The sequence below is a fragment of the Balaenoptera physalus genome (assembly GCF_965194825.1).
Source record: "Balaenoptera physalus genome assembly, chromosome: 4".
Lineage (NCBI taxonomy): Eukaryota > Metazoa > Chordata > Mammalia > Artiodactyla > Balaenopteridae > Balaenoptera > Balaenoptera physalus.
Window position 1 is genome coordinate 108,811,225 of NC_138891.1, and position 13,134 is coordinate 108,824,358.

A 13,134-nucleotide genomic window follows, 5' to 3' on the forward strand; every position below is an offset into this window, starting at 1 on the left:
TTTAGTTACACGAACTTCTGAAAACATGCAAAGTATCCAGTGAAGTTAGATGAACCCATACTGAAGTTTTGTCTCCATCAGTGTTATTGTTTCTTTAACAGAACCCATCATGAAATAGATTGCCAAATTTACTTCTTGGAAGATATGCCCAAAAGCATAATTATCATCCAGTGCACATTTCTTTGGGAGTAAGGAAAAAAAAAAAAAAGCAATAAGCAATGTCTGTAGTTTTTCTAATTTTGTTACTAGACATGGCTGGCACTTGGTTTTACATTCCTCAGTTACAGTAGCTTTCTACTAGTGGAAGGATTATCTCAAGTCAGCACTAGATGTGCTCAAATACTGTAAAATCTCCAAAAACCTTTTGAAAACATGAATTTTTGAATTGACTTGATTTTTCAAGATTTTCTCTGTCATTATCTAGCTGTTGGGAGATGGTCAAGTTCTCTAATTCCTCTGTCTTCATCTATAAAATTGTTACAATAATACCTCACTTCCAGCATCAAACTTTATATTAAACATGAAAAGCATAAATATAAGTAAATTTGGGTGGAACTATTCAATATCTGTACAAATTATAGATGTTATTTAGAAAATTATGTTTATTTCTTCAGACAGAGTAGTTTTAGAAAGCAGTGTTAGGTTATGGGAAAAAAACTAAATGGCTAGAATTCTTCATGTAGTACAAATGATAATAAAGAAGGAATCTAATTTGAGAAACATAGTAAACAATACACTGTTTTCTTCACTATCTCCTTCGGATTTTAGCCTTAACAGTCTCCTATTCCCATTACAGATACAATGTTAATGAAAACTGGAAATATTGTAATTATTACCTCATGGTCACCAATTTTTATGAAATATTCCTAGCAGGGAAAAGTGCACTTTCCTCAGTAGGGCCTAAAACAATGCCATTGAACTCTGTGAGAGCTCCATGAATACTTTATGATAATTCAAGAGGCAACATGTTCAAATCAGCGGTCATTGATACGTTTTGGCACACATATCAAAGAGTGGCATATTGGCAGCTTTGTATGTCGAATTGATGCTGGGGACTGTTCATTTTAATTAAGAGTTGGAGTATCTTGGCATGAAGCACATAGAGACCCTAATGAGTACTTGAGTAAGGAATCAGAAAATCTGGGTTCTAGACCTAGTTTTGCTTACCAAGTATGAAATTTATATATTTTTGTCTCTCTTCATATACTAAGAAAGAGACTATAAGAAGTGCAACAAAATGCTAAATTATAACCCAAAGATACATTTTTCAGGCTAAGAATATTCTCTAATTTACTAGCTCTACAAAACTTATGCCATTATATAACCCATTAACTTTTATATATTCAGTTTTTTAACTGCCATGGCGTTGTGAGGATCAAATAAGATAAGAAATACGTAACCTCTTTGAAAACTCTAAAACACTATGCAAATATAAGATATTATGTTTATGGTTATAACTGTATCAGTATCATTTTTAGCATTGCCTAAGAGTGAGGGAGAACAACATTTTCATGGCGTGCATTAAACTGATTTTTGTATTGATGAGTCTCTATCTTAGTGAGATTTGTTTTAAGGAGTATCTCTTATGTGGTATGCAGAGGCGACACAGAGAAGTTGTAGATGTCTGTCATCCACCATCATCTAACATTAGTCTAATATATCAGGATTAATTGGGAAGTACCTGGGCTTTAAAAAAGGTCTATCCATAAGTCTGTGATCTTATGGATATCTCTTTGCACTACCACATAAAGATAGCAGTTGCTAGAAATGATCCCAATGGGGATTCTGGAAAAAGGCATATAACTAAACAAAAGCTTTTGTTTGAATCAGTACTATTCACTCTTATAAGCAAATTCTTTGATATTCAGCCTTACACTAGAGAAAGAATTCAATTTAAGCAGATATCTGTCATCCTGTTATAATGTATCTCCTTCTACCAGAAGCAAAGATGAAATACCTTAATCAATTCTTAAGAGAATACAATATAGGCCCCCAGGGGAATTGTCCTCATCCACTTGGGATCCATGTTATTGCCATAGACTCCTTTTAAGAAAGTCCTCTTGGGAGGGCTATTTCAAATGAGAGAAGAACACACTTCCTTTAGGATGTGGTGACATTTGAGGGGCATAAAAGAAAATATATGCCTTAAAATACGGCATCTTTATTTTCTTCCTTTTTATTATTTTGAGATAGGATATTTGTTCTTTGAAGGAGCAACACATTAAGACTTATCTGTCATTAATAATTTAAATGGTTCATTAGAGCATTCCCAATGGAAGACTACTGGAAATGAGATTTTTCTACTGGGTAGGTTGGGAAGTCAAGATCCAGAACATGGTTTGGGAATGGAAGAGCTCATAAGATGGAGAGAGAACATTGGGTTTGAGAGAATAGGGTTTAGAGCAGTGGAGGTAAGCATACATTAATGAGTGGGAGATGGATCATAAAAAAGAGAGGTAGGGAGGAGTGATTTCTCAAAGGATATTTTCTGCTTTTGTAAAGGGACATACAAGAAAAAGCTGCAGTTCCATATATACATTGGTTTGGTTATCACTGAGGCAAATCTGATTGTTAAAATGACTATGCCCCATGTTTTGGCCCTGATAAGCTATGTCCCTGATATTTGGCAGTTGCCATGTGAGCATGATGCTTTCAGCTGGTGCCAGGTTGGCTAATCAAACAGATGTGAAGGCATTAGTGAGAAATACTTATTGTTTTATTGACCAGTTCTTACCTTTCCTTACAACAATTTCAGCACTTCAGTCTCTAGATATGTCAATCATCTGTTCTTCTGATGCTGGAAGAAATGCTTTGTGATAATGCCATGAAACGAGCATTTGATACAGGGAAATCTGCAAATCAGCTTTTCACATTAGTTACTGATACAACGATTCACTCCAGGGGTGCCATTTCTAGGCCAAACCATACATAACTATTATTCAGTAGCAAAACAGAAGAGAAATAAATGCTAAGTCTGGGAAACAAGAATGCATTTTGTGAATTCTAGAGAGGAAGCCTCCACAGAAGAGAGAATCTGAAACAGTTTTTCTCTGTGGAAGAGTCACTTGCTGCAAGGTACTGCACATCCCAGACATGTACGTACTGATAGAATATGGTGTGAAAATCAGCAGTTGTGTTGGGTCCCTAAATGCTGCTTCTACAACCCAAACTGCTATATTCTCCCTTCATCTCTGATTTGAAGCAGTAGGTCGTCCTTGAGCATCATTTTTTCTTTTCATTTTTCTCTTTTAAAATTTCATTTTGCTTCCAGTAAATTCTGTGGGGATGGTAACAGATAGAAAGCAAAAAGACACAGTGAGAAAAGAAGCTGTGTGCTAGTTTAATTGTGTTCCTCAAAGTCATATTCCAATATTATCTTCAATTCAGTCACAGCCCATCCTGCATTTCAGATGAAATCTAAGAGGATAAACAATTTAAAATAAGTTTTATGTGCTGCTTGTAGAGAGCAGACAGATCATTGCATCCATCAAATTCCTGTTTACATCAGAAGAGACTGGCATGATCTTAAACTAGCAAAAACTGCTCTTGCTTTGTTGCTATTAGTATTCTCAGCTGCTTCATGGTCCAAGGCCAGCAGCAGGAGATCACTTAGACTTCCATCACCCATAGTGGTTCTTACAGAATATAATCCCTAACTCATTTTAGCATGAAGAAGTGCCTTTCATTCTGAAGTGCAGAAACTGGTAAAGTGAACACAGTGTAGTTATTGACAATGTGGCTGATAAACTCTTGATAATTTGGTAGAGGGCTCAGGGTGTTATCATTGTTCAATTACAATTTTTTAAAAGACATGGATATTTTGACTCCTTTGGCTTCTTGGGTTCAAGCAAAGTATTACTGAACAGGGTGAACTAAAATTTCAAAATATGTGGGTACAAATGGATTGGAATGCAGAATTCATGGCGTGCAAATGTGATTTCTCTGTCAATAGTTTGTAAAAAAATAGAGTTCCTTCAATTCACAATACAGCTCTAACCTCTACTTACATGTTTTTATGTGTGGGTGCAATTTAATTGCTATCACATCTTTTGGAGATGCAGAAACAAATTAAAATAAAAACAGCACCATAGACTAAGCAATTTAGAAACCTGTAAATTGCTGTTTTAAGAATCATTGACTTCATTCTTCAATGATTTTTATCGTCTAGTACAGGATAGATGTTATCACTCATATCATCATATGAATTGATTGCTTAATTTTGTGTAACAGCTATCTCATGATGATAATAAAATAGTGTCTGATATTAATGAAAAGTTCAAGTTCAAGCACTTTTATTTTCCTAAAATAGAAATAAAAATTAATTCAAATTTCTAATGCAAAAATACTATATTTTAAAAAGTTTATTAAAGTGTTTGTGAAAATTCACCTTGAAGTCAAGTGTAAATAAATCACAGCTTTTTAGTATGGGTTAGTCTGGGGCTGATTGAATTTCTTCATATGGCCTTTTTTTAGCAACTCCAGTGGTGAAACATAAATCCATTTCTATATATGCTAGAGTTAAGACAAAGAACTAAAGTTACTCTTTTCTTTGCAGCCACAACTAAGGTGTTGCTAGTTAATTTTCCCTAGTGGTTTCATAATTACCTTAAACTTGTGCTGTAATATAGATTGATATAGACTCATGCAGTACTCCTAATCTTTATCAAAACTAAGGCAATAATAGTTATTATCACAGCTGTGGACAAGAATTAGTGTAAAATGCTTGGCTTATGTTTCGTAAATAAATTTACTTTGAAGGGGTTGTGTTGTTTATTACTAATCTCATTGGAGAAACAAATTCAAAATTGACCATATCTGATCATACCTTGGAAAGAAATTATATAAATTTTCAACATGTTAAGGACAAATGATAGTCTTCAGTGGAACATGAACTAGGAAACAAATTCAACTATTAAGATAATTTTTACATCACTATCTGAAATCTTTGCTTAATTCCTCAACCATTAGCAAATGTGTTACCCCAGACATCTTTTTCTTCCCTCCAAGTTTCTAAGAAGAGATACAAACAGGGTGCTTTTTTGACCAAGTTGAGGCTTTTTAAAGAAAATTTTCTCTATGTTCCGGCTTTCTCACCCTAAGTATAAATTTTGATGACTTTTTTATATGACAGAAACATGTTGCATATTAAGATATGAGCAGACTCATCTTCAATAAACTAAATAAATGATGTTTCACTGACGTAGGATAAATCACCAGAGTATTTTAAAATTTTTATGATACTCTATAGAATATGGACAGATGATCATCAAGTCAGAATAGGATATCTCTGGCAGACACACACACACACACACACATACACATACACACACACACACACATATTATGCAAGCTTTTTGCTTTATAGTACTTTATAGGGTGAATAATCCATGTCCATTAGAAAATAAAGCCAGTGGAGTCAATTTAATTTCTTGCTTTTCGTATGCTGCCTAAACAGGATATGTAAATCATCTCAAAATATTTAGTTTCTGGGAAGGCTTTGAGAAAATCTTGTCATTTTATCAAGTCATTGAAGGTGCTCTAATAGTAAAAATTACTTTTCTTAGAAGTCCCTGAGATTGCTGTGCTGATCACAGGAAAATAATTTAGTATTCCATAAAACTAAAAAAAATTCAATAAGTGTGTATGGAAAAGAAAACCAAATTTTATGGAGCTCATTATATGTGGTAAGATTACTGATGTAAAACAGAATTACTATGCTATGCTTACTTTTGTCCTTTTGTCTTCTCTGAGTTATATTCCTACAGAAGGAAGACAGTACTTACCTATTCTTGGAATATATTACTTTTCTTAGAATAGTCTTTAGAAAATCTACAGAAAATGTTCCATAATCACTGAAATTTCTGCCCATGTGTACACTTAGCAAATGGAACAGACCCTCATTCTTCAAATCATCATGTTCTAAGTTGAAATAAATCCCCCACCCAATAATTATGTGTGAAGAAAGCAATAGCAGGTATGTGGAAGTATAACAGGAGAATAGAACGTATGTTTCAGAAAGAGAGAGGAGAGCTGGCATGATTCAGAGAGGAACATGAATATCAGAGTGATGGACCAAGGAAGTGGTGGCAGAGATGTTGTATGAGTCAGAACAAAGTGAATTGGTGATATTGAGTGTAACTGTAAAAAAAAGTTGGGGGGAAGTAGAGAGTAAAGATGAGTAAAAAAAACCCAAAAAAACAGAAGGATAAGGGACAAGAGTGTTACTATTAAAAATAAATTCCGAGTCATCTTTTAATCCACATTTACCTAGTTGCATAGAATTTCTTATCCCTGAGCATGGGCTGACCTAGGAAATAGAATGCTTTTTCTTCCAGTCTATTTTATGCTATTGCTAAACATAGTATCCTTGTCAAAGTGTCTAAGTTCTAAAGTGATAGCTACCATATAAATTTTTAAACAGGTAATAAAAATCAATGTGATACATTTTATACAGCTATCATCTGAGCATTTCAAAACATTTTGCAAACAGTTCTTACAAAGCCCCTTTAATTAATTTCGGTGCCAGGGATGATCAGACTAAACATTTATTGAGGGGCATCAGTGTGAAACATTTCATAAACATTGATTTGATCTAATAAAGCATACAAGGCAATAAACATGTGAAAATAGGTGACTTACCCAGGAGGGACTTATCTGGCATTCACTCCATTTTATATTGTCATGGATTAGGGACCCCCTCCAACAACTTTGGGGTTCAAGGGACAAAACTGACATGATTAAATAAAAGTGAAGGCTAAAAATAGATTTTAAAGAGGAAATTAATGTGTCTGACAGTTCAGAAGGAGGCTTTAAGAAATCAGAGGAATTGCATGGAATCATACCTGAGGGAGACATTAAAAAATGATCAAGACAGGGAGGGGGAAGGGTAAGCTGGGACGAAGTGAGAGAGTGGCATGGACATATATACACTACCAAATGTAAAATAGATAGCTAGTGGGAAGCAGCTGCATAGCACAGGGAGATCAGCTCGGTGCTTTGTGACCACCTAGAGGGGTGGGATAGGGAGGGTGGGAGGGAGATGCAAGAGGGAGGAGATATGGGGATATATGTATACATATAGCTGATTCATTTTGTTATACAGCAGAAACTAACACAACATTGTAAAGCAATTATACTCCAATAAAGATGTTAAACAAAATGATCAAGATCTTTCTAGAAAGCACTAATAATTCCAAAACAATGAATAGTTTCTCTCTATCTACTTCTCTCCCTCTCCAGTGTCTTCAGATTTTCAGATTCCCAGTGAAGCATGTTGTCTTAGACTTCAACCCCAGGTATCCCTTGAGATATATAAATCCTGAGACATATGGTAGTTTTTTTTTCTTCTCTCTCTCTGAATATTTAACTAAAATTCTACCCCACTGAATCTCACTGAAGCTTCAGTGGATAGTAAAGTATGTGATTACCACTCTCTGTAAAAGAGTTATGCCAAGACTTGGAAGTCAAAATGAAGACTCTCCTTAGTAGGTGTTGCTCTCTTCTGAAACATTGTATAGCTGGCATTACTATTTTAAAAACATGTAGTCATATTTTAAAATGTATTCGGGCCTTTGTCTAGTTCTACATATCTTTAATTATGAAACTCTGTTAGGAATTTAGTATAGGCAGTCCCAAACTCACTAAAGGTCTGAGCATCAAAATTTCTGATAAAAGTCAGTTGTTTGAAACACATCAAGAAAACATTTTGCTGAGGAAATTATATATATTGCTTCATATCTCTCAGAATCATACACAAGAAATCCTTTTAGTTTATAATGCCACTACCATTTAAAGCTTAGTCACAATTTAAACATTGGTCTCTATGCAAAATCATTCCCCATTTTTTTCAGCTTGAGACACAGCATTATGAACAGTATTTCCCTTTCTCTTCCATATTTCCCTTTTTGAGTAGTATACTTTAGGAAAAGAAAGTATCCTTGACGCTCCTGAAATGTAGAGTGTACGATCTACTTCCAGAAGTTTTGGAGAAGGAAAAGAGATTTCTGATAGCCCATGTGGAAAGTTCAATCCCCAGTTGGGGTGCTGTTTACAGAGCATATTCATTAATTGTGCCCTTGTGGCCTGGAGATGGATTATTTGTATTAAACATAAAGATCTGATATGTGTGTAGAATAGTGTGAAGGTGATGTACATATTCATATGCTTTTTATTTAGGAAAGTACGTGTTTTGATTTCATACATTTTTAGATATGAATTTTGGTCCAATACTGGTCAACATTTATTTAGTGTGCTCCTATTGAATAGAAATCAGTGGGCAATGTGGTGAATTAAAGAAACTAAGGAATAATTAGACCTAATTCCTGTCCTAAGGGCAGACACTACATATAAGATTAATAATAAAAGATGTTTAATTTTAGTACCAAACAAGATATTTGGCGTATAAACTATAAAGATTCCAAGCAAGAAAGTATTACTTTTAACCGAGATGATCAGAGAAGGATTCATGGAGAAGGTGAAAGTGCAATTGATATTATTTAAGAAAACATAAAATGCAGTAGTTGATATGAATATTTTGAATTTAGTTTTGATTTTTAAAAGATATTTAAGAAAAAACGAGAAAAGAATAGATTAAAAGGAACTCAGAAAGGAATAGAAGGAAAAAAATTGAGTTTTCTTTCATTCCTTGTTTTGTTATTCTATAAAGTAGTCTTGGATAATTAAAAAGAGTCAAAAGAGAGTTCTCCAAATTTTACCATAGTAATTTAACAGTCTTAATACAAATATGCTGAATTAGTAGCACATTTTTTTTTTACAGTAACAGCTAATTGCATTTTTTCAAATAAGTGAGAACAGTTATTTAGCCTGTTTCTGATAGTGTGTGATTGATCCAGAAATATAAAGATCCAAGTTATTCTCCTGACTTATTAGTTATGAAATAGACCTCTTTAAAGAATTTACCTGAAAACAGAAGTGGAAAAGCTTAGAATCTTAGGGGAAAAAAGTAAATACACATCACAAGATGTATGATTTAATAAAATTTATTATTTATTTAAGTCATGAGCTGCTCCATTCAAGTCAAAAGCTCTTTTGTTCCAGAAAGGATTAAAAATGACTTAAAAATTTATTTCTAGTATTTAAAGCTTTACCTGCCTATAATTTTACAATGAAGTTTCATTCCTGTCACTACATATATGACAAACACAAGCCCCTATCTGTTTTTCTTTTTAAGGATCCAAATAGGTTTTTTGTTGTTGTTGTTGTTTTTTAGTTGACATTGTTTTTGAGATAATTGTTTATTCACATGGAGTTGTAAGATATAATACAAAAGATTTCTTACACACTTTGCTTTGTTTTTCCCAATGGTAGCATTTTGCACAATGATAGTGTAGTATCACAAGGAGAACATTGATATTGATATATTCCATCTTATTCAAAATTTTCCAGTTTTATCTTAATGCTTTGTGTGGGTGTGTGTCTATGTTCTGCACAGTTTTATCACCCTGTGTAGGTTGTATATCCATCACCATAGTCAAGATATTGAGTAGTTCCAACACCTTAGTACCCTCTTAGGGGGTACTGTAAAGACAACCCACAGTCCCCTAATCCTCACTCAGTTCCTAACCCCTGGCAACCACTAATCTATCCTATATTTTTAATATTTGAGATTTCAAAAATGCTATAAAATGGAACAATACTGTATATAACCTTTTGAGAATGACATTTTTCATTCAGTATAATTCTCTGTATATTCATCCAACTTTTTGAATATATCAAAAGTTTGTTTTATTTATTGCTGAGTAGTATTCCATAGACTGGATGTACGTACCATAGTTTGTTTAATGATCCCATTGAAGGACATATATCTGATTCTAGTTTTCGGCTATTACAAGTAAAGCTACTATGAATACTTGTATGCAGGTTTTTGTGTGAACATAAATTCTCTGCAAAATAATGCCCAAGGGTGCAATTACTGAGTCCTATGATAGTTGCATGTTTAGTTGTATAAGATACTGCACACTGTATTAGATTGACTGTGCAATTATATATTCTCACCAGCAATGTATGAGTGATCCAGTTTCTCTGAATCCTTGTCAACATTTGGTTTTATCAGTATTTTAAAATTCACCTGTCTTGTAAAAGTGTAGTGGCCTCTATTTTTATTTTAGGAAGTCATTTTGCTAAGTTCCTCTCCTCAAAAATATTCCTTTGATATTCAGAGGAGTAAAAAACAATCTACCCATAAACCCTGATTATTATCTGTTGTCTCAGGCTGAGTTCTGAATCTAGTGAAATGTCTTTACTCTCCCTGTGAGCTCACTCAAGATGGTTTTGGTTACTGGGAATTTTGGTATCTCTCATTATGTTAATAGTTCCATTGCATTTCTGCTTATCTTCCCAGAACTCTCTCATATTTTACTTCAATCGTGGGAAAGACAAGGCCTCAACATATAACAAGACTTTACAAATCATTTAGAGAAATTAAAACAGATTGATAGTATAGTGTAATATAATTTCTGTTAGATATAACTGTTCTGAGAGTAACATTACTAACTTTGGATAACTAGCTTCATGATGAATTTCTCTCTCCCCATTTTGAACAGACCAGCTTCTGCCAATGGTGGCACTGTATATTATGTCCTCCCTACCTGGAGTTACAGTTTTTGCTCTCAGACTCCTCTCACTACAAATAAACACAGGCTGCATTCTGAGTGATTCTTTGAACTCTGCTCATAATTTCCTTATGAGCAAAACTGGCTCAAAACTACACACAAACTTTCTAAGCCCAAGCAATGTTTTCCAGAGGAAAACCAGATTAAATTGATAGCTTTAAAAACTAAACCTTTCCTAGAGAAGCAATAAAGTTTATAAAACTCTGCAAAAAACTCAGACACATGTATTATTAAACAGAACACTTAGTTTTACACCCTAAATCATTTATTTACAGGGGCTTCAGAATTTTTACCCAATGAATGAATGTATCTATTTTAGGACTAACGGAGTTTCAATATTGCAAGTCCTAGTTTAAACCTAAGCTAAAAACAAATTGAAAGTTTACATGCAAAATATACAGTGTAAATTCCCTCTTAGCATACCTAGATCTAGGGATTCAAACAGTGTTTTCAGGACTGCCTCTTTTTCTCTTAGTCTTGGCTTTGCTCATCTTGGCATGGCTTAATTCATAGACTTAGTCTCTCCACATAGATACATTGTAGTCCTGGGAGTTCGAAATTTACTAGGTTTTACAGCCTTTGATACCAGTAAAGAGATGTTATAGATTCTAATCAAAGGAAGGGCTCTGATTAGAGGGACACTTGAATCATACTGATGGCCAAGATGATGAAACTCCTTCCTGAATATTTATGCCAGGGTCAAAGATCCATCACCCGGGCTTTGAAATCAGGGCTTCAGGCATACTTTATCCACATGGGCTTAAAAAATTGTCAAATCAAGGAAGGACAAGTATCCATAGAATTGGATTCTGGGAAAACAAAATATCCAAGTACTGTCCAATTTCATGATTTTTCAAAACAAAAGAACAAGAGATTCAATGATTAATTAAATTCTTTGTCTCTGCAAAATGGAAACACTCTCAACTTTAAAGTCTTCACTCCCCATACTCTACCTGTTCCACCGATGTTTTAAAGCTTTTACTGCTGATGTGTGTCAAGTTCATGCTCAGAATAGTATTTTTTCTCCTCTCATTTTTTTTTTTTTAAAGGAATTCCTTTATTTTTTATTTATTTATTTATTTTTGGCTGTGTTGGGTCTTCGTTTCTGCGCGAGGGCTTTCTCTAGTTGTAGCAAGTGGGGGCCACTCCTCATCACGGTGCGCCGGCCTCTCATCATCGCGACTTCTCTTGTTGCGGAGCACAGGCTCCAGACGCGCAGGCTCAGTAATTGTGGCTCACGGGCCTAGTTGCTCCGTGGCATGTGGGATCTTCCTGGACCAGGGCTCGAACCCGTGTCCCCTGCATTGGCAGGCAGATTCTCAACCACTGCGCCACCAGGGAAGCCCTCTCCTCTCATTTTAATAATCCGTGCAGAAGAAAGATATTTTTCAAGAACACAGTGGAAAGAAGGAAATGTAATATTGAGATGAAGGTAATGGAAGATTTCACACAGTCTTCCAAAGCCGGTCTTGGGAGAATTTCACTATTCCCTATTTGTGATTTCATTCAAGATAATGGTTCAGGCAACAGGAAACATTTTATTTTTTCAAAGAAAGAACTGATTTAATGAAACGCATTGCCTGCTTGCAAATTATTGGAAAGTCTGGAGAAAAAAAAAGTCAAATGGTTGCCAATGGAATAGTGATTTCAAATACATACTAATACCTTAATTTTATTTAATTTTTTTAGACTTTTCTATTATTTTTAATTTTTAAAATTTTTATTGAAGTATAGTTGATTTACAATGTTATGTTAGTTTCTGGTGTATGGCAAAGTGATTCAGATTTCCATAGTGGCTGCACCAATTTACATTCCCACTAACAGTGTAAAAGCATTCCCCTTTTCTCCACCCCCTCTCCAGCTTTTATTATTTGTAGACTTTTTGATGATGGCCATCTGACTGCTGTGAGGTGATACCTCATTGTAGTTTTAATTTGCACTTCACTGATAATCAGCAGTGTTACCATCTTTTCATGTGCCCTTTGGCCATCTCTGTGTCTTCTTTGGAGAAATGTCTATTTAGGTCTTCTTCCCATTTTCGATTGGGTTGTTGGATTGTTTGCTTTATTTTTTATTATTGAGTTGTATGAGCTGTTTGTATATTTTGGAAATTAAGCCCTTGTTCGTCGCATCATTTGCAAATATTTTCTCCCAGTCCGTACATTGTCCTTTCGTTTTCTTTATGGTTTCCTTTGCTGTACAAAAGCTTACATTTGATTAGGTCTCATTTGTTTATTTTTGCTTTTATCTCTATTGCCTTGGGAGACTGACTTAAGAAAACAGTACAATTTATGTAAGAGAGTTTTGCTTATGTGCTCTTCTAAGAGTTTTATGGTGTCCTGTCTTATGTTTAAGTCTTTAAGCCATTTTGAGTTTATTTTTGTGGATGGTGTGAGGGAGTGTTCTAACTTCATTGATTTACATGAGGCTGTCCAGCTTTCCCAACACCACTTGCCGAAGAGACTGTCAAATTATAATTAAAATGGCAAAAGGTAAGATAAAG